General features: G+C 46.5%; 1 protein-coding gene across 2 annotated transcripts in view; it reads left to right on the top strand.

The window, feature by feature from the left end:
• The window catches only part of LDLRAP1 (low density lipoprotein receptor adaptor protein 1), a 224,299-nt gene that overhangs the window by 85,244 nt on the left and 115,395 nt on the right, over window positions 1–23,660 (top strand). The window lies entirely within an intron of this gene.

Below are 23,660 nucleotides of genomic sequence, written 5' to 3'. Positions count from 1 at the left end.
GGAGTTCAACACCGAGGTATTCAAAAGTAGTGTTCTTCGTTTTTTAAAATGATGGTGTAGCCAAGTGGTGTAAGCGGATCAAGTATGGGGGTAGAGTTGTCATTAAACCAGGATTCAATGAGTAAAGGAATATCAATTTCTTCACTTAGTAGATCTTCCCTGATATCTGTAGCGTGTTGAACTGTTGAATATGCACGTTAGAGGGCAGGGATTATCCTTAGTAGAATGTAGTGTTTGAATGGTGGTGTATTGAGCAGGAGGTCTGGGCAAGTTGATAATTATAGGGTTTTTCTTTGTGCCCACTATTACTGGGACACTGGAGGGGGGTGTGCGTTTGGAACTATAGTCTAGTTCTTTAGAAGCTGATTATCTCGGCGATCACCGCAGTGTGGATAAGGGGCAATGAGGGAGCAGAGTGCCGTAGGAGAACCTGTGTCGCGGCAATTTATAACAATCTGACTTGAGAGAGCTGTTAAATGCGCTATGTCCATCGCAAGAGAATCTAGTTTTTGCTCAATTTGGCTCAGTATCTGTGAGTGTTGATGATTCAAGCCTTGAGAGTGGGAGGTTACGTAGCAAGCCCTGATTATAAGGGAGCAGAAAGCACTACGCTATGGGGGTGATTGGTGTCATTGGGACTAGGATTGTGGACTGTGAGCTGCGTAGGGTATGCATTAGTAGGGAGAGGCGCATCTGCTGAGAGTTCAGTAACTGATGGTCTGAAGTTGGGGCCCATGTTACTTAGCTTGAGCATTGTCTAGTTTTGTTCTCATGTGTTTGCTGGTTAGATTGAGAACAAGTGAACTCATTCTAGTGGCTATTTGTTGGCGGTGTGATGGGGCTGCAAGGTTGCTAGGAGTGTCAGGGGTTGTTAGTTGGATAGTGAATCCATGAGCGGAAGAAGGCGGGCCGGTTCTGGTTTGCTGGTCCATGGTAAGGGCGGAGAGAGGTGTTTAGGGCAAATGTCCCTGTTAAGTTTGAGGTGAAAAATGACGAAGTGTCTCTAAAAAATAAATGGTGTAGTGATGGTCAGTAGCTTGTATAAGTAAGTTCCTGGTCTTGAAAATGCATATATTGATTTCCCCTCTAAAGGATAGGGACGTCATCAGTTTGGTTCCATGGGTATTTTGATTGCCTTAGTAACTTGTAGGTGGAGAAGGAAGATTTTTTTTTTTTTTTTTTTTTTCTATTTTGTCGGGCATTTGGAATAGAAGACCTAGTTGGTTTTCTTGGTGCCATTGGTCACACTATGGTAGGTATCCGCTATTAGTGTTTCCGGGTGCTGTTTCAGTAGTTTGCTTGAAATTCCTTTTTTCGTTATTGGATACCTTATTAGGATGATGCTCCTGGAGTTTGGGCTATATCTCACGAGTGCTGTGTCAAGGGGATTGTGCGGGTACATTAAAGACATTTAGTGTCGGTTTACAGTTGCGCTGAAAGATTGAGAGAAGTAAGGGAGTGTATAGAAGACTGGACTGGGTCCAGTGCAGGAGTGACTATGAGCTGTGAGCAATATGTTTGGCTATGGTTGGGTTGAATAGAAGGCTGGACAGGGCGTTGTGGAGGTGTGGTGTTGTAAAGTGATCAGTAGGATTGGCAAGATTGAAGCGCATGTGAGCTTCAATTGAGTCTCACACATGCCAGTCGACTGAGTAGAGTTGTTTTGGAGGTATATAATAAGCCTTTATAAATCCCAAGAATGGGTAATGCACAACAATAACAGATCAATAAGGTTAGAAAACAAATGTGGACAAATTGGAAATGCGGAGTTATGGAGTTGTACAATAAACACTGCTAAGAATCGTACACAAGACCATCGGATAAATGGGGATATTGAGCAAATAAAATGTACAATAGTAACCGCTACCCAAGGTTTTGGGAGTTCTCCAGCTCGCAGGATGAGTCACTGTCACGATTGTCGAGAGGGGGCTGAGGATGGGCAGGGTCCATAGGTCTGCTGCAGTTCTCAGTCGGCGGTGATTTCTTCAGTGTTTTGTGGAATTGGGATTTCTTTTAGGTGTGCAACCTAAACCCTCAATTTAGAGGTCTTGAGGCGAGTGACAGATAATAGCCAAAGGGCTACCTACCTTTAGGGAATTTACACCCTCTATAGGACTAATAATAAATACAAGAAAGGATGCCTTTTGTGTCACTATTACTGTCATCACTGTATATTCTTGTATATCATATATTCCTAAAGGGAAATCCAACGTTCACTTTCATCTACTCTAACACTGAACACTGTTTATATTGAATAAATTAGACATTTTTACATTAATCCACCCTTTACATATCCAAAATGACCATAATTAACCATTCAGTATTTCATTAATATAATGCAATATGGTATCCATTTTTTCATCACTACAAAATATTCTCCCTAATACAATAAGCAAACGTTATAAATAAGAATTTCTCTGATCCCCACTCACGGAAAAGATCAACTGCAATATACAAAAAAACAAATTGCATCACAAGGTATCGACGCAGCGTTTCAGTAGTTTTGAGTTGGTTCACCTCACCTTCAGGACTTAACATAAATTATGTTTAGCGTAAAATGCTAATTCTGTCCACAACAAGATGGAGGAATATGAAAAATGAGGTCCCCATCAACTGGCCTGTCCTAGTGGTGCTGCTGGCTGAATGTGGGCACACCACCTACTCTTACTAATGTCCCCATCTGTCTTGCTGCCAAAGTGAGGTCTGGATAGAGGGGTGAGGACACATCGCCACTATCTGGAGAGGTCTGGGTCGCATGACAAAATGGTGGCAGTGCCTTTGAAGCTTACCGCCCTGAAAGGCCCATCCTGCTTGGAGGTGTGAACACATACACCCAGAGCAGGCTTTGTTCCTGGCCTCTGAGTGAAGGCTTTCACCTCAGGAAGTCAGAAACCGGTCTATGGTGGCTGGCTGGTCGAGACCAGTTAGTCAACACACTAGTAGTTGGTAGGTTTTTAGGGGCACCTCTGGGTGAATGTTCATCAATCCAGCACTGGCATCAGTGTGGTTTATTAAGACGCAGTGTTTAGTACCAAACACCTTGGGGTACAGTAAAGCTGTCATTTAGCTGGGGAACTCATAATCACAAGTGTCCATCCCATGTATTCATCATGGCTTCCCTGTACGCTTTTAATATCTAGAGGGGAACTTGGGTTTCCCGGGGACACATGTCTATATGCCCAAAATGGATATTCTCCCTGCGTTCGGCCTGTAAGGTTTGCCATAGGAGTGACTTCACTATACCACATGAAGTGTGTTGCTGGCATGGAATACACAGATGTGCCATAATAACTTTGTTTCTCCTCTGCAAGCAGGCTGCAATGCCAGTTTGCTTGAGCTTGGCAAGGGGTCCCTTAGGGTGGCACAATTTGTGCTGCAGCCTGGGCCCTTTTTGTTCTAAGGCCTTGGGTATCAGGGGTACTACTTACAAGGATCCTAAAGGGGTGCACATTTTGAAACAATCCTACAGTTTGGGGAAAGAGCATGGTTACTGGGGACCCGATTAGCAGGGACCCAGTAAACTCAGTCAAAGTTGTACCAGACACCAATGAAAAAGGGGCGAGGGGGTTAATCCTGTCAAAAGGGGCACTTTCCTACAGGATCCCATAGAGGTAATAATTCAAGAGGCAAGGATATTTCCCCCAAAAGGAGCTATACCCGCCACCAAATGACGTCCTCTATTACTGCCTGACCATATAACAATGGTCGAAGGATGGTTACAAAATGTTCCACCCATATGGCATACTCCCATCATACCAGTGGGTGTTGGCCATTATCCAACATGGCTAATGTCTGGAGCTCATTACCATTCCGCACAATATTCTACCTTGCAAACAAGCTATCACTGGAACATCAAACAATACTCAAACAGGTCAAAGCTTCCCTCCATAAAGGAGCTATAGAGCCCTTCCATATAAATCACCAGTGTACATGAATGTACTCGCTATACTTCCTAATACCCAAAAAAGGACGGCTCATTGCTGCCAATTCTGGACCTCCGGCCCTTAAACTAATACATTCTGTCAGAGCAGTTCCACACGATGACCCTACAGTATATAATCCCACTTCTCCAGCAGGGCAACTTTATGGCTACATTAGACCTAAAGGACTCCTATTTTCACTTACTGATCCAGCACATCTCATATCTTAGGTTTGTGGTAGGCAACAAACACTCAATTAAAAGTCCTCCCTTTTTGGGTGACTACTGCACCTTGGCTGTCAACCAAGTTCCTTGTAGTGCCACACGCCTAAATAGAAAAAAGTCCATGTATTCCCATATTTGGACGATTGGCTCTGTAGGTGTTGAAGGTGGACTTGATGGAATGGATGGTAAACTCTATGCGATGGAGACTATCTATCATGACCACAGTGTGGTTTTGACACAGTTGGTAGGTGTCTGGTTCGATAAGCCATACTTGGCTACGGACTATTTTAATACTGCAAGGATCCAGTCATTCCAGGCGTTACTACCCCTGTTTCAACCAAATACTCTGTTTAGTCAAGACCGTCATGGGCCTTTTGGGCAAGATGGCCCCCTGAATTGCCATAGTACCTCATACCTGACTGCACATGCTTCCATTGCAGGAATGCTTGGCTCAACAGTGGTCTTGGAGGGTCACTGGTAAGATCTAGTGTTGATAGGCCGCCACTCTTCACTCTGCAGTGGTGGAACACCAACAACCTATTACAGGGGCAGCCTTTCCTCTACCCTGTTCCCCCAAATCACTGTCACAACAGATGCATAACTTTCGAGGGTGGAGTGCAGTTACAGGATCTCATCGGACAGAGCCTGTGAGACTAAATGCATGGGTCTTCCCATCAGCCCGTTTGTTCTAGCACGAACAGACCATGACACCCATGTACTACTTACAGAAACAAAGGGGCGGCAGACACTTTCTCCAACTGTCTCACCGATCTCAGACCATTTAGTGCTGGGCTCTCCATCACAACATCCACCTGTTAGCGGAGTACTGTTGAGGAATGGACTAAGATTTTGCCGACCTCGAGGATGCTGCAACAAGACCAAGAGTGTAAACTCCACCCGCAAGTCTTCCTCCAATACTCCCTTAAGTACTTTTGTTCGCAACCACGCCAAATGCCCAAAATTCCCCTCCAGGTTCTGTACCCCCAATTCAGCAGGAATGCACTATTGATGAATTGGTTAGGGACCCTTGCCTATGCTAGTCCTCTCGCTCGCCTTTCATTTCTGGTTCGGACTCATATTAGTAGCACCCACATGGGCTCATCAGCCCTGGCTCAGAACTTTATCACGCTTCTCTATAGTTCCCCACAAGATGCTCCCCAACAGGCTGGACATTCTTTCTCAATCATGGAGAAATCCATCACCCAGATTCCAAATCTACCAACCTAGAGATCTGGCTTCTAAGATTAGAGTTTGGATATCTCAATTTCCCACTGGAGTGCTTGACTATTACGTTTCAGTGCTCAATCCATCATCTCCTTGTGTTTGCTTTGTTCGACTGAAGTTGGCAGGGTATGCCCAGATGTGGGTCCCTTGCTCACTTTGCCACTGGACTGGATTCAAGCTAGCCTGGCTGATGAAGGGTGTTACCCAGACACTGGTCCCAGGATGCTTGTTTCCGATTCAGGGAAGACCTGGCTTGGCAGTTCAGGTTGGACAGTTCCCATTAGGCACAGGGTCAAGACTGATTTACATATAGCTGGGTCTGACCTGAGGTGGCGAAGTGAGCTAAAGAACGATGGATTCAACCCAGATCTGTGAGTGAGGGTGAGTGTCTGAGTTTCAGCGCTCAGTCCATCTCCTTGTGTTTGCTTCATTCTCAAGAAAGCCCTTAGGCCTACCTCTCGAGCATGCAATGCGGCCAAATGGTAAAGATTTGTAGGCTATTGTCGCACCAAGAAAATTAATACTTTTTAATGAAATGATACAAAACATTGTCTGTTTATTTACAGATCTCTGGTCTAGCATTCACCTCCGTACAGTTGCATCTGGCCGCAGCAGCTGCCGATCTTAAGTAGGCAACTTATTTATTTAAAATCCCAGTAATTGAGGCCTTCGTTGAAGGTCTCAAAGGAGTAGCTACTCTTCGGGTTCCACCTGCAAGCTCGTGGAATGTTAATGTCCTTGCACAACTCATGGGCCCTCCATTTGAGCCCCTTCATACCTGCCCCTTCAATTTCCGTCTTGTAAGATGGCATTTTTAATTTGTATTACCTCCCTCCCAGATGTTAGTGACCTTCAGGCATTAACCTTGGAAGAACCCCTCTTGCAACTCCACAGACCGGGTTGTCCTCCACACCAACCTCCAATTCCATTCAAAGGTCCTATCACTTCTACCTCAATCGTTACCTTTTTCCCCACAATAAGACTGTTGTGGAAAGAGCTCTACATACATTAGATGTCAATAGAGCCCTTATATTCTACATGGATGGGACACCGACTTAGACTCCTTTTTAGTTGCTTGTTCACCGCCTCAGGAAAGCCCATATCCAAATTGGGCATTGCCTGGTGAATAGTTAAGTGCATTCAAACATCTTACCCTAAAGCCAAAAAAAACTCTACCTACACTTCCTACAGGACACTACTCAAAAGAAAGGAGCTTCTTTGGCCTTCATAGGAAACCTTCCATTAGCTGACATATGTAAAGCAGCTACATTGTCTATGCCACACAATTTCACTAAACACTACTGTGTGGATGTTCTAGCATGCCAACCAGCTAATGTGGGTCAGGCACTGCTACATTAAACTTTTCCAAACAACTGCAACACCACCGGTTAGTCACCACTTCTGAAGAGGACTGCTTTACAGTCTGTGCAAAGCATGCATAGCTACAGCAGCACATGCCTCAATCGGAATGTTATTTACCCTTTAAGCGTCTGTTCCTGGCATGTAGTGCTGTAGATTCACATGCGCCCACCAGTGCTTAATGTGTAAAAATGAGAATTGCTGCCAAGGTTCTTGTCCACTGCAGCTTGCACTATGCATTGCCCCTGCCATGGTGCCACAGATTGTAACACAACTACTAGCCATAACACTCCTTAGTTAGGATTGGCTTGGGCGGCAGGGAAACGTAATTTTTAATGTATAATGAATTAAAAATGTGACTGTTGTGGTTATCTAAATTAGCCAGAAAACGCCATCTTGTGGAGCTGTCGCAAGTACTGGTGTTGACAATTAAGGGCTAGTAACCACTGGCTCAAATTAAGCAGTGACTCCCACCCTCCTCAGATAAATGTAGCCATTGCAATTTCTTTTCTCTCATATGCATGGACAGCTCTTTACTTGTCACTTACTTACACACTCCATTCTCACCCACCTTGCGGGAAAACAATCTAACAATGGAGTCGATAATCAGGAGGAAGACCAATTTGCACCCAATACTAAATGGCAGGAGAATGCAAAGCATGCGAGTATACAGCACTACAAAGCACTAACAGATGCTTACAGGATAAGTAACCTATTCCTTCTGGTAGACCCTAATGGCAGATTCCTGACAATCCTCCCTGGTCTGAACTGCACTCCAAATCCATTGATAGATTCCAAAGTCTAGGAATATGCACACTGGTGAAAACAAATTTACGATTAGGGCTCTGTATCTGGGGGTGCGTGAAGCCTAGAAAGCAACTGATGGGCACACAGGAGTGGCTCTTCTACAGGCTCTGCATGTCCTTTCCGGAGAAAAACAGTGTCCGTGGGGAGCTGCATGGCGCCATCTACCAGTGCACAGAGTTACTAGTGGAAAAGTTTCCAGATCCAGTCTCACACCGGGTAGTATTCAAAAGGCGAGGAATTATAAGCTCATGATTTATTTGATGTGTTTAGAAATTGGGCTTCTCGTTGACAGAGGTTTTGCACCTTGTCCAAGCAGGAACAATGCAATTCAAGGTAAGTCTCAAATGCACGCTAAACCTGTGCTCAACCTCTACTCTTCCTTCTATCCCTCCATTATCCTATTCATTCTAACTAACCGACTCATGTCCACCACTCACAACACAATTTGCCATACTAGCCCACCATTAATCCTTTTTGGGTTCCGGAGTAGAGTGCTACACAGTAAACATCAAACCAGCATTCCACACCTGATTAGACTAATAGAACGTAATTTATTGAACAAAACGACAAATCCAATAAGTAGAACCGGAGTTCGAATGGACTGTAAAATGGTGCTTAAAGCGGACATATTTGGTCACAGTAGATGGGGTAAAATTCAAAACTTCTAGCCAACCACGATGCAGCATGGGTCAGATACAGTCCCAGATAAGTCCAGCTAAAGTTTCACCTGAAGTTTTGTGCCAAGAGCCCCATTCGTGGGGAAGACTTTTGCCAGGAGCAAGGAGACCATCTGATTGGCGTGGCAAGAAGAGCTGCCAGGGGTCACGGATGGGCTGGAGCCTCGCGGTTGCAACTGACCATACTTGCTTTGCAAAGAGACAAGCTTGCTCTTTAGCAGCGCAACAGTCCTTGGCAGAATATCCATAGGTACAGATTGTACTGAAGTGGTAGGGTCTGAGGGCCAGTTCTTGTATCCAGTGGCGCCTTTAAAGTGGGGGAGACTTCAAGGAAGGGTCTTTGAAGTGCACTGAAGTCTTACCTTGGCTCCTGACTCACTATGGTGGGGGGAAGGGGGTATGCAGCTCTTTCTGTGGGGTGAGGACAGGCCACAGCAAGAAAAATACCATCTTTCCAAAAGTTAACAGATTGACTGAATGTTTAACAATGCAAATATTCACAGTCCACAGATCTGGTTTTAATCCATTTTCTTTTGCCCACCACCCCAGTTTGGACCAAACCATGTGCAAATCAGTCTTGATACTGCTCCTCATGGGAATAGTCCAGGCCGGACTGCCAAGCTAGGACCTAGTTACCCTGAAACCGGTCCCAGGATGCTTGTTTCTGGTTATCACCCCTCATCAGCCTGACGGGCACCTTGAATCCAGTAGCGCAGAGAGCATGGGACCCGCGTCCGGGCATACCCTCCCCACTTAGCGCAACAATAGCATAGATGATGGACTGCCTCTTTCGCCACCAATCTTAAAGGGTGGCAAAAGATAATCTCTGGCCAACTATTGCATTATAGCCCCGATTGACAACGAGGACAAGTATTTTGCCGGGACCCCGCTCATGGATATATCGCTGTGGACCTCCAGCAACAATTATCCCGTTAAATCACAGATTTTCAAGTTTCAGTACAACAACAAACAAATTGAAACACTCCTAATGGATGCCACCCGAGGTTCCAAAATGGGGTTTAACACTGCTATATTTCTTCATTTTATTGATTTGCAAAGCAGCCTTTGATAATGTTGACCGGAAAGGCTGTGGGCTAAGTTGGAAAATTCCTCCATGCTTGACGAATATGCTAATCGTGCTACTTGAGGACCCATGGGTGTGGGTTAAGCTACAGACTGGAATTAATCTCTCGGAAAATTCCAACTATGCATGGCCTAAAGCAATAGTGTGTCCTGGCATGGACACTCTTTAATCTTTCTGACAGACCTGATGACGCACCTGCAATTCCCACCTCCCAAAACTAGGAGGCACAGCGTTGTCTAGCTTCCTCTACATGAAAAACGTGGTTTTTGTCAGTCGTTCACACAGGTGGGTCTTTAGCAGTTGCTAGACATCACGAAGGCCTACACCCGGACCATCAATCTTGGTAAAACAAACACCAATAAGAAAACACTAACTCACTCCTGTTTTTGAGGAAACACTGGGAAGTACGTATGAATACAAATATCTAGGGGTCGTCGATAAAGGCTCCTCGCCAGCCAGAAGGAGGCGATACAAAGGAAAGGGTTGGATCTGGCCATAACACTCAAACTTAAAAAAAAAAAAAATACTGGCCAGGCCCTATCTAATGCCCCTTCTCAAAGTAGAACAGACAACTCCTACCACCAATGACATACAGGAGTGAACTGCTAAGCGGCCAGAACCCTGGACCATGTAATGGTATGCGTCTACAGGACAATCTTTTTACTCTATTGTCTTACTTAACCGGCGCAGATTTGCCTGGAATGTTAAAACGGACACTGGCCAGGCAAGGGGCATACATAACATCCTGGAAAAATCAGAAAAGCGGAGCCAAATTCATTTAATCATCTGCTCTGGAAGGAGCTGCAGGAATGCGATCTGTCACCGGCGAGGGCCGGTCTACAGGAATCGCAGAGCTCAACTATGGGACTCCTCCACCAGACACCAGGTATTCAAGCAGACTTCCAAAGCCTTCCAAATCTGCTTCGTCATCGAGGTTAAGGCCTCGCTATCAAAGAGTATAGAGATGAATGGCATTAAACGACCATAAAAACCTTGTCACTAATATTTCACCACCGGATAGCCAGCCATAGTCTAGGTGCAATTTTTAGAGTATCATTTGGGTTTGTTACCTGCTAAGCTCGACCTGTCACACTGGTCACGAGGGGGCCTTTCGGGCACCTGTCGCCTATGCAGGGGTTGGGAAGGAAGACCTACCCCACTTAGTCTGCTCCCAGTAAAGTGATCCAGGATGAAAGACCGTTCTTGAAGACTTCCATTAAGCAAAGAGAATTTACCTCAAGGCAGGCCATTCTGGCCCGCTTCGATCCAGGGGACGTCTTGTTCAATTCCGGCAGAAGGTGGGGAACCGGATGCCCCCTAACAGTCCCCAGTCTCATCGAGGCAACAGCTGTCCACCAAAAAAACAAACCATATTCGTCCTAGAGTGGATAGCATCAGCAGCACTTTTTTGCACCTGCACTTTACATACATATTAACACTCTTAACCAGAAATGAGTACGGGCAAAGCAAGAAATGTTGGGGCACTTCATTAGTGGATTCAAATCTCCTCAATCCAGATCACAAAAAATAACATCGGCTGCATCTTTTTCTCACCTGCACTTTATATTGTACACCATCGTTAATAGCTTGGACAAAGTAACCAAAACAATTTACCCCGGAGGGCACGGATAGAGCTGGCAGGCGCGGGACGAATCTTAACATTTTTGTGTTTTTGCACCTGCAATGTGTTTTAAACTCGATCTAACACTTCCTTTTAATTGGGTTTCTGTAGAAAATGTTTTGTCTGTTAATGTCATTTCAGTGGTTTTAAGTAACCACACAATTAAATAATTAACCTAACCAGGGACATTTTGAACAGTTTGCTTTGGATTTTTCCATCTGATCAATTACTAGGCAATCATTGACTACAATCCTGACTTGCCTGTAGTCTTGTAATTGCACGGAGTGACTACTTTCCTCAGGAGGGAAAGTAACCCAGTTATACTTTTTATTTTTTTTACCGTCATTGTCTGTTTAGCACGTATTGGGTATAACGCAATTTATCAGGTAGTTAATTTCTGGAGCCCCCCCCAACCAGTCAGTTAGTTCCTGAACAATTTAAGTATTTACAGTTTTTAAAAAAAACATATGGCACAAGTAACCCAGCTGTGATCTCACGATTTGATCTAATTTACAAGTTTCCTCATATCCCTCGTTTGCTATCAATTGCTATAGCATATTGTAAAATGAATCCCTGGCTGGAATCTTGGTTACACAAAGATGCTTTCTACCGAACATACAGTTGGTGTGGTGCAGGCATTGTCCCTTGGTGAACTTTGCATCAACTGCTGGTGCCTGCCAGGATCTGATGTTTCCCAGCTTGGAACGTTGACTCCTCCACACTGTCTCGTGGATAGTAATCGAGATGACTGACTGCGAGGGCATGCTGGCGCACGGCCTGCTGTGCAGAAAGGCAACATTTCATGGAACAGGAAGTCCTTGAACGTTTCCCTTCTGTGTTGGTGCCACTCACTCTACATAGTTCTCATTAACCCTAAAGTCCTAGATTTTTTGATGATTGGACTTGTTTTGCGCCTCCAAGGCCACGAACTGCTGCAATAGAAGCGGTGTATTTCACTGCACCTCCTCTGGACCACGATACGGCTCCGTTTTGGACTCTTGAGCATCCTAGTTGTGTGGCTAGAAATAATTCACCCAGGTAAATCGGTCACCCGCCATTGCCCCTCCCTTTCTTTGTGTTCTTCGAATATCCATCACTTCTCGCGATTCAATGAAATTAAAATGTAACTGCATCTTTTTTTTGTTCAGCAAATGATTCGTTTGGCCTAGTATCCCAGTGCGCCAGAGTGCAGCACAGCGTTCATCATTCACGTGACTCATTGGGTCTGGTTGTAGTTTCTTAAAGTGTATGAAGAGGTTTTACTGGGAAAGTTGGTCCAGTAAGTGATGCAGCTGCAAACTGTGCCTAAAACGTTTTGAACATTTTTTTTGAAACTTCACCTAGTCTTGCTGACTGGTGTCCCAGGCAAGGGAGTAGCCAGAAAATTAAAACACCACCCACTTTGAACCAAGACTCTTATGACACCAAGCAAGCAAATAAAGTAATTGCAACCCCTCTAGAACAGGTTGTTATAGCCACCATTGAACTTGTCTATTTTGTCATCTAATCACTTTCATTCAATATTCAGTCACCATTCTGTCCATACACTCATCCATATCCAAACCTATCCATGCATCCATCCTTTCACTCATCATCCATCCTTTTACTTATCCATCACCTTTTATCTGTCCTCTCACTCGTCTATCCCTCAACCCATTAATCCACTCATCCATTTATCCTTTCACTCGTCCACCCTTTAATCCAGCCACCCATCCTTTCACGCATCCATCTGTAAACCTTAAAGTAGCCACCCTCCCTTTCACTCAATCTTTAAATCCATTCTTTCATTCCTGCCATCTAATCGACTTAATCAATCCGTTTTTATAAAACACTGCTCCTCTCCCCTGAGGGTATCCAGCGGCTGAGCCATCGCTGGTTGCAGTCGAAGAGCCAGGTCTTGTATTGTATGCAGAACTTAGAGTGCAACTATCACCCAACTGGTATCTTGGCGCTAGTATGTAAATCCTCATGTGGTGGGGGGGAAGACAATATGGACTAGCGACTAGAGTACCTTGTACTCTAGAAAATAACCATGTTTTGATATTTTTCCTAAACTGTAGCCGAGCAGTCATCTGTCTATATTCCAAAGGAATGCTGTTCCAGAGTTTGGCCGCAGCCGGGCTAAACTCTTCCTCCTGATCTAACTCTTTGAGTTCTCGGGACTTTCGCCAAACAGGCAGTGGCTGATCGAAGGCACCTTGCTGGTGTGTACCATGTGAAAAACCCCTGAAGAGCTCTGGGTCCCAGGCCATGAAGGGCCTTAAAAACCAAACACAGGGTTCTCTTCTGAATTGCAACAGGGAGGGTGATGTATGTATATGGGTGGCGATTCGGGTCATTCCAGGCCTTCGTGGCGAAGTAGAAGGCTCAACCTTTGCTGTGGCTCAGGGGGTGTGAGCGAGTGCCAGAGGTGGAGCGCAGATGTCTGGCGGGCTGGTGGAAGTTCATTATTGGTTGATGTATGCTGGTCCCTAGTAGTGTAGCGCTGTAGGCGTGTCTGAAGCTTGAACTGTCCTCTCTTCTCAACGATGAGCCAGTGGAGGTTTTTGAGTTGGGGGTGATGTGTGCGGTTCAGAGAGTCTGGCTGCTGTGTTCTGTTTGGTCTGGAGTCTCTTGAGGAGGTGGGGGTGATGCTGGAGTAGTGTGTCCATAGTAGTCAGCATGTGACTACTGCCTGGGTGACTGTTTTCCTGGTGTTGATGGGGATCCATTTGAAGATTTATTTTAAAAAGATTTGAGCATGTGGAGGGTGGGTAAGCAGGAGGAGACAGTTAGTTTGGCTTTTCATGGTTAGTTTGCTGTCAAGGATTATTTTGAGTTTGCGGGCGTGCTGTGTGGGTGTCTTAACCTCTAAGGGTTACCAGCTGTTGTCCCACAAGGAGGTGTTCTTCCTGAATATCTACACTTTGTCTTGTCCGTGTTGAGCTTCAGGCATTTCATCCTCAACTAGTCGGTGTTGCGCTGGTCATGGCGTTGCATAAGATTGTTCTGGTGGTGAAGGGGTCTTCGGTGAGCAAGAGTGAATTGTGTCCTCTGCGTAGGATATGATGAATCTATGGGTTCTGATGTCTGCGAGGGATGTTGTGTAGGTGTTGGACAGGGTGGGGCTGAGAGACCATCGGTGGGGGGCAGGATGAAGCAGGTAATGGTCTTGGGAGTTTGAGGTGAAGGGTGGCAGGTGGTTTTGAGTTAATCCAATGGATCTCATCCATCATGGGGATGTCTACCCCCCCCCCCCCCCCCCCCCCCATGTAAATGTGGTTGTCAGTTGAGGAGGGTGTGATGGCATATGGTGTCCAATGCTGCTGAGAGGTCGAGGAGGATTTGGTTGCTGTTTCACTGTGGGTGAGGAGGGATCTGATGTCGTCAGTGGCGGCAATTAGGGCTGTCAGTCTGTTTGGGAGGCAGTCAGTGAGTGGTTTTCTTTTAGGTGTTTGAATTGGTGGTGGATGGTCTCCTTGGACTTTGGCTGGGTATGGAGTGGGGTGGTAATTCTTTACTCACTCTTTGTCCATCCACCCTTTCACCTGTCCATCCATTCATCCACCCTTTCACTCCATCCATGAAGGCTGAATAAACTGGTTACATTTTTACTAAGAAGCCGGTTTCTGGGCATGAGGCTTACGAACACTTCTGCTTGAGAGCTTAGTTCATGCGCCCCCTGGATATCACCATTCCAGGTTGTGGGACCAGGTCTGGTCCAAAGAAACCTGGAAAAAGGCCTGTCTGGTTCAGATATATTCTTCATTAATGGTACCAGTTTCACCTTTCTGCTTCTTTAACTCATCTGCTGTCCACAGTGGCGCTGCTGTTAATAGGACTTGATCATTTTCTCAGAGGTCCAAAAACCACCTTCCGCGCACTCAAACATGGTGTGGCTTCTGACTGAGATGCCTTCTGATAAACACGAGGTCCACTTGAAATCTTGCTGTGATTTCAGAGGCACTATTGGGATCACAAGCACATTTAAAGCTTCAGGCTTGGCGAATACAAACCATTTTTAGGTCGGGCCTAGACGGCCCTTGTGCTGTCTGGAAGATCTGTTGTATGTACTTTGTGGGTTCTGGAGGTCAGCCCCTGGACTTGTCTGCTTCCGCATTTTCTAGGGACTTTTTTTTTTCTGTTCAATTGCCTCTGTCTTGATGGAAAACTACTTGTAGAGGTCCGCAAAATACAAGAATCACTTTAGCATTCCTTAGATTCCAGACCATAGAAACTTGTCTGCCACAAGCACCCGTAGACCTGATTTTATATTCAAAACGGAGCTTTGGACGATACAATTTCCAGCTCATAAGCCGTATCTCTCTCCATGTGTTCCCATACCTGGCATGTTCCGCAGTTTGGTGCTTTCTTTCCCTCCATTTAAAGAACCGTAGACGTTTCAGCACCCAGGCCAATGTGCTGCATAGCTAAATACATACAAGGTCCCAAAGGCGAGACAGATTGCATTGCAAATGCTTGTTAGGTGTAGCCTTAGTCAGTCCCTTTTTGATTTTCGGAATACTACTACTTCACTTTTAGCCTAGTAAATCTTTAGCCTTTTTCCTTCATCTTGGTAATATTATTGATTATACTAAACTTACTTGCATGGGATTTCAGGCAACCCTCTTCATCCGTTGGTTTGTTCACATTTTCCTTTGCATATTAAAGCGTATAGCCTATGGCAGTGTCACCTTCAGCCATTGATTAACTTCATTGAGTGATGGCATTCTGCTCCTTCACAAAGGGCACATCCACACAAATGGGACTCTTCAGTGACTGGGACTACTATGACCATGTGTTTGGAGAGCAACCAATTCAAGTTACCACTGTTTTCATTTATTTTTTTTATTTTTTTTAAATGGGTAAATGCAGACTGAACCATTTAAGAAAAAAAAGTAGATAAACGCAGAAATTGGGTTGTGTGGATTGACGGGTAAAGAATTTTGGTAAAGAGACTCCTACAGATACATGCAAGGTTAATACTAAAATTGGCATGCTTTCATACACGGGCATTGATTTATTTATGAGTTCATATAATTGAAACCTGTTTATCGGTTAAATAGATTAGAAATCTTATTTTTATTTTTACAGCCACCAGAATAAATATGAATGATTAGTTTAAATTAGCAAAAAGAAATGATGGTTAAATAGACTGAAGTCCACAAATGCCATAAAACCAGGTGCCCTGTTAATTATAAATTTGATTCTGCAGTCCCTTTATTAAAACCCGAATTGAAAAACCGGTCTTTAATTTCTTTATATTCGGTAACTTGTGACCAACCAGTTCTTTTTATAAGGGAATTATGTGGCCTCAACTTTAATAACCGTTTACAGTTTAGTTCTAACTTCACAATGCCTGCTGCCAGATCCATCAACCAAAGGTAAAAGCAGGTCTGGTCACAAAGCACAATTAAAGCAGCAGTTTGTTTATTTTTTCCATTTCTGAGGTGATAGTAGAAAGATTGTCTGCACGTTTTTACATATTCTAAGCTACTGAATCTTTTTTGTTTTTGACTGATCCATTAAACTGATTCTATTATCTTTATGCAAACAGCATCTAACAGCTTTTTTCATGTTTAATTTCTTTAGCTACTAGTGGCGCCTAACGCAGCAGCATGCTTTTTTCCCCTGTTTATTTGCTTTTGTTACAATTGCAGCACCCACACATTAGATTTAAAGATCTAAAGCTAAACCGCAGGTGCCGCGATTGCTTCCAAGTAAAGAAATGGGATGACTTTTTTCGGTTTCCTTACTCTTGACGCAATTGCGGCACCCTTAAGCTTGATGTTTAAAGCTAAAGCGCGAGTGCTGTGATGGTTTTGCAGTGCAGTAACTCTCGCATTACTGAACGTTTGAGCTATTGGCGTTGCATTATTAGCAATGCCAATAGCTCAAATTGCAGTAATTCAAGACCTATTGCAAATGCTTGTCTAGAGTGTGTAGTGGGTGGGAGGTGTAACACCTCAGGTCCCGGGCAGGGGTGTGCAGGACTAGGCTTGCACTAAGGTCCAGCGACTAAGGTGGTGGACACAGGCCTAACAGCAGAGCACACACAAGGAACAGCCACACTGATACTCTGTCCGTGCCGTCAGCCACGTGCGATGACATCACCTTTTATTAACCCCTTCGACGCTCATGACGGAACGGTTCCGTCATGAGCGTCGGTTGAGCTGTGCTCATGACGGAACCGTTCCGTCATGACCACGCCCGCGCAGGTAACGGTCAGCACAGCGGGGGAATCCGCCCCGCATGGAAGGGGTTAAGTACTCCCTGGTCCGCGCCCGGCCCAGGGAGGTGCATGCAAACATTGTATTGTAGCGGCGGAGTGGCTCACCACATCCAACCTGGCAATTTGAAAATGGAATGTTCACACAGTAACACGGACGGTCATATGGCAACGTCTGGGTAGCAACACCTGTCTCTTATCCGGCATTACACTTGACCAGCCTCCCTCCAATGAGTCTTACTGCACAAAGTCCCGCAGCCTGGTGTTCGGCACTGGGTTGTTGCGGAAGTCATAATGATGGTTTTGTCTACTCCCTTCTCCGCACTCTGCCCCCTCCTGAGAACTGTTACCCCGGGGCAGAGCTTCACTTGTCTCTGCCATCTCGACAAGTCTTTCCGGGGTCACTCCCATTGTCTGGCTACGGCCCTGGGCACTTCTGCTTCCTCCGCTCTCCACATTTCCACCTCTGGTTCCGTTGCAGACTCACTCGGCCTGGGGAACTTGAACCAGGAGACGTTGCGGGTTATACGTTGGTGTCCCTTTTCGGCCACTACTAGAGTCCCTTGGACCCACACCACTCCATGTGTCTGGCTCAAAGGGTGTGCGGAACTTAGACCCAGGGTGTCTATATTTTCCCACCACATAATCCCGACCTGAATGTCGGCCGGTCGGGCCCCTCTTTTCTGGCTGGCCTGGACATTGTTTTAGTGGTGGGCCTGGGATCATTCCACGTCTATAACCACCGGGGTCCATGATTCACTGCTGGGTATTCCATCCCTCACTGCTCTCTTTAGCAGGAGGTCATGGGGAGCACATTTTGTTGTGCAATGAGGTGTTTGGCAGTAGGCTCTCAGGAACTGATGTAAACCGGTTTACAGATTTGACACCATGGGCTACCCTGATCCGTAGGGCCTTGTTCAGTGTCCTCCAACCTTTCTACATCCCCATTGGCCTGCGGCCACAGTGGCGTTATTTTACGGTGTCGGATGCCATGTTGTCCGAAGAATTCCTGAAATTCTTGCCCTTGGAACAGCAGTCCATTATCTGTATGGCTCTCCTCCGGCAGACCCAGCTATGCCAATGTCTTCTCCAGTGCACGCTGTTAACATTCAGATGCAGTCGAGGCCACTAACTCCACTATTGGGAACTTCGTATGGCTGTCAACCAGCACTGCCATTTGCCGACCATCAGTGAAACTCACAAAATCCAAACTCACTAGTTCCCATGGTGACAAGCTGGGCCCTTCGGTGACAATGGGAGCTTCCGGAGGATCGGCCACCATTATGATGCATGCATGGCATCGCCGGACCTGGTCTTCCACCATTCAATCCACACCCGCGAACCATACCTTTTGTCCTCAGACGAGCCTTGGTCTTCTCGATTCCCTGGTGCGCTTACTCGATCGTGCGCTCTCGGAGAATTGCAGGTATTACGATCCGCAAACCCCGCAGGATTACTCTGTTTCCTGCCGCAATCTGCTCTCCTCGACACCTCCACATGCTCTCCCAGTATTCCTTCTTCACGGCCGACCTTAGCTCATTCCTGCTAAGAAACCACTTCCATTGGTGATCTTGTAGCGTGCGGCCCACCATTTGTAGGCATTCATCTTCAGCCGATGCCTTCCGGATGTCTTCCAGTAGCAAAGCTTGTGGACGAGTGTCTTCCAGCAGTTGCTTCACGTAGTTTTCAGCACCCTCGTCCACTTGCGACCCTTGTGCTCCACTCTGAGCCAGAGGGTGTCTCGACAGATCTGCGGGGTTGCTTGCTACTGGACGGTAGACCACCTCAAATTGATACTGCGGGATCTGGACGGCGCACCTTCCTATTCGCGGTGGTCTGCTTCGTGCCTTTCCCGCAGAGGGGTACCAGTGGCTTGTTAGTCACAACTGTGAAACTGTGCCCACAAAGGTATATGTGAAAGTGACACGCCCACCGGATGGCTAGTGCTTCTCAATCTGCGCGTATCTGGTCTCCACCGCTGTGAGTGACCGACTGGCATAGGCAATGGGTACCCACTCATCCTAGTCTTATCTCTGCAGGAGCACGGCCCCCCAGGGCTGGCATCTATCAATTCCATAGCCGCTCCCAGACGAGTATATGCAACCATGGCCCCTTTTAGTTGTGCTTTCTTCACATTATCAAATGCTTGGGCCTCCTTGTCCGTCCACTGCCAGGTTGTGTCTTTTTTGGTTAGTTGCTGCAAAGGTTCTGAAAGGGTGGCCAGTCGTGGAATGAATCGGCCGCAGTAGTTGGCCCTCCCCAAGAAGCTTCTCACTTCTGACGGCGTCTGAGGGATGGTTGTCGTTCTAATGGCTTCTACCTTGGAAGGATCCTCCTGTAATCCTTTGGCCGAGAATCTCTATCCGAAGAATTCAACTTCTGTGGCATAGAATTCGCACTTTGCTTGATGCAGTGTTAGGCCTTGTTACACCAGACGCCTCAGAGTGGCTCTCAACCTCACGTGATGCTCCTCCAGCGACTTTGAGAAGATCAGGATATCATCACTCACATTGATAACTCCTACTAAACCGGACAGGGCTTCTCACAGCCTCTTGAAACGCCTCGGCCGCCGAGGACACCCCAAAGCTCTCTCTTAAAACAGCGCAGTCCTACATGGGTGGAAAACGTTGTGATGTACCTGCTTTCTTCCGCCAACATCAGTTGATGGTACCCAGAGTTCAAGTCTATCTTTGACAACCACTGCGCCCCATTCAAATCAGTCACAATCTCATCGATAGTTGGAGTGATATCCTTCTCACGGTGAATGGCTTTGTTCGGCAGCAGCATGTCCACGCACAGCCAGATGGCCCCTGGCTGCTTTGGTTGGGAGACCATCACCAAGGGGGGACACCCACGGCGTGGGTCCCGCCACCTTTTCGATGACTCGGTCCCTCTCCAAACGATTTAACTCCACTCCCACCAAGGGTCTGAGATGGAACGGTACCCTCCGGTGACTAAGCGCTACAGGCTGTACCAACTCGTCAATGTGGAGTTGGACCTCCACTCTTTTCAGGCATTCCCCTGAACAGCTCGCAATTCTTCCAGGATTTGGTTTGCCTGGGATTGATGTATGTGCTCCGCAAATGTCACTAGTCCCAGAACTTCGGCGGTGTGGCAACTTAATAACGACCAGGCTCTGTCGCAGGTAACATAAAACCGGGTGGCCGTGACTGTCTTTGTATTTTACTTCCGTGTCAACTACTCCTTGTAGCGGAATCGGAGTATCTCCTCCATATGTTAAATTCCAGGCTGCCGTCTGCATCAGTTGAGGGTCTCTGCTTGAGTCTTATACTGATCCGCATCCAGTATGTTGACCGACGTCCCTGTGTCAATCAGCGCCCTTATGCAGATTCTCCAATCCATACTTGGCAGGTAGGGGGTGGTCTTAGTGGTGTTTACTCCTCGGATATGGGAAATCACAAACACATTGTCCTCCTCATCCTCGAACGACTGCTGCCCCCTACAGTCTACCTCTCCTTCCTCCTGAACCTTCTTGGCTGACTTGGTGGGCCTCAACTCCTGAGGTCTGCTGCCGCCCTACGATTTACCCCTCTGGCATACTTTAGCGAAATGTCCACACTTGTTACAATTCAGGCACTGCCTCCCTTGTGCTGGGCATACTATTTTTTTTTTTTCTCTTTGGGCATACTCTTGGAGCATGCGCCCCCATGCCGCAGTTTCGGCACTTGCGCCTCTCCTCCGTCTTGGCCCCATTTCCAGCCCCACGGCCATACGCCTTCAGCGCCTCGACCCTTTCTTCCTTGATAGGAGTTGGATATACAGGCTGACCCCCAAACTATTTCTTCACAAGCGCCATTTCCATTACACTTGTGCGTGCGTCTGCCAGTTCATGTGACCGTCCCAGTACCAGTATTTCTTCCAAAGTGATCCCCGGTTGGTGTACAATCAGCTTGTGCAGTTCCGGTGACTTGCATCCTGCGATCAGTTGTGCTCTCGTCTCGAAGGCTCGATCGCCCCCCCCCCCCCCCCCCGGCTTGGCACAACTTGAAATGTTCAAAATCTGGGTTTACTTGCGGATCAAAGTACCGGTTTAAGGCCTGCACCGCTTTGTCATAATCTCTCCTGTCTGTAGTATCAGGCCGGTCCTGCAACAGCTCATAGACTACACGGTGAAGAGGTCGTTGATGCTACTAATGGGCGATGAACTGTCTCTCGGGTAGCAACAAAGTTTTCCAACTGCCCCAGCCATTTCTTCCATCGCGGGGTCTGCCATCTGACTAAATTCTGGGAAAGTTTTCCGGCCGAGCCACGTGGCCACCCCTGCCGCAGCCGTTCTTTCCAGTGAACCTGGCATGGATGGCTCGGTTCACACCTCACACTTACTCTTTCAGTGGGATGCCCAAGTTGCCCACTGTGCTTCAGCCGCTCGCTTGCTTACACGGCCAGCCCACACGTCAGCCACGTGGTTGCTTGCGGAGTATGATCCCGCCTCGTCGCCAATGTCAACCCCTCAGGTCCCAGGCAGGGTTGCGCAGGACTAGGCTCGCACTCGGGCACCCTCCGGTGACTAAGGTGGTGGACCTAACAGCAGAGCACACACCCAAGGAACATCCACACATACTCTGTCCGTGCCGTCGGCCACGTGCGCTGACGTCACCCTTAAGTACTCCCTGGTCCGCGCCCGGCCCAGGGAGGTGCATGCAAACATTGTATTGTAGCGGCTGGGTGGCTCACCACAGGAGGCATGTTTTCATTACCCAATGAACAGTTTTTACCTCTGTTATGCCCTCACTTCCTTGATTGTTGTCTCTGGATTCTAAAGGCACAGAGTGAATTAGATTAATATGGAAAATTGGAGGTGCTTGAACCTGGCTAGGTGTTGAATGAGCTTACTGTTCCTTCAACAATTATGCACCGGTCATGACGGTTTAGACCCTAGGTTTGGGTTTTGTGTGGGGGCTTGCAGGCTGGCAAATGACTTCCCAGGTGGAAACGTGTGCAGTGACCGGTGTCTCACTTAAGATTAGTTTGTTCCTACACTGCACCCTCCAGCAGTGAAGTAGCAGACATGGAGGGGCTCTACCTCAGCAGCAAGACCCATCTTTCTTGCAGAGCCCCACAAAGCTTGTGTACCCAGTCAGTGGTACTTGCCCTCGCCCTGAAGGGTGGAGGGGTGGTGTTCCCTCCACTGCAACACCCCCCCCTCCTCCCCCACACACCGCACCAGAGGTAAGGCCTACATTAATGTTAGGAAGGCAGCCATTAAATGGCAAATAGTTTAGTGTTTTCATTCTCCTAAAGACTCTTGCAATGTTCTGTAAATATGCAGTAGGGAGGGTGATCTAAAATACCACTTTTTACCGTTGTACATTTCCTTGTCCAGTGAAGTACACTCGCCCTATTCCCATAAAAACAGGAAATTCAGATATGCGTGTCCCAAATGCCACCCTCATTTTATTACTCACAGTAATGTTTAGTTTCCTGCTTTGGAATTTCCAAAGCTGTGCTTCCACCACATGAAGTAAAAGCGATGGGTGGGACACTTGAAATGGTCTCAGCCACTGGTAATTACTCGGGGCCATATGCAAATCTGGATTGATCCATTCGGAACAGTTCAGCCTGAACGGACCAGTCTGGTCCCCCAAAAAAAAAAAAATGTTGAGACTATACTTTAATTTTGCCTCGTTCGAAGCCAGTAGTTTTCAAATGTCATTTAACTGAATGTTTCGCCAGCCTGCAGTTTAGGAAGTGCTGTGAATTCCACAGGCCTTGATACCTAGCATAGCTTCCATTGCTGGCTCACTTTTGTTCTCATCAATAACAAAGAAATCAGCACTCCTAGAGCTCACATGTTTTGTAAGCTAGGTCAGCACTCTAGTTCTTTAGTAGATGAATCTGGACTGGTCACACTGCATGACACAATCGGCGTACTGTGTATTGTGAATCGAAGTCCGGCTACTGTAAGAAAACGTTTACATTTTCTACTCTTATACAGAGATGAAGCCAGACTTCCTTTTCAGTTTGGCCAATGGCAGCTCACCCAGTATTCCATATTGGAGTTGGGCAGCCCACCCTTATTTATTGGTGGGAACAAAGATCCAAAAGCGAAGCAAGCTTTTTGCAGGCTACTAAACTTAATTGGAGGAGCACATGCTGCGTAGTTTGAATGTAGATCTTTAGGAAATCCCAGTCACAAGAATGGTTTTGTATTTATTATAGGGGCATGTTTGCCTTTGCACTCAAAGTTAGACTGTAGGAAACACCTCCCTGGATGGGTTGTGTAGATGGTGGAGGTAAGTTAGTTGGAGGGCTTTTAAAAATGGAACCTTATTGAGGTTACTAAAGGGGAGGGGTGGTTAATGCCTGGTTCAATGGTGTACAGAAATTGTTTAACCTGCTCCTGTAAGTAGTTAAATCTGCACATCCAGCAACATTTTATAAATGTCCTCAATTCAGACATGCACCTCCAGGATAGTTAAAGGTAAGATTTGCCATAGATTAGAAGGCACTCCTTTCTTGCTCCAAGAGTTTTTTGAAAGTGCACCTATGATTTTTGTTTATCTTGCGTCCTGGGC

Source organism: Triturus cristatus, chromosome 3_2, assembly GCF_964204655.1.
Source record: "Triturus cristatus chromosome 3_2, aTriCri1.1, whole genome shotgun sequence".
In the NCBI taxonomy this organism is placed as follows: Eukaryota; Metazoa; Chordata; class Amphibia; order Caudata; family Salamandridae; genus Triturus; species Triturus cristatus.
This window is presented reverse-complemented; position numbering and strand designations above follow the sequence as displayed.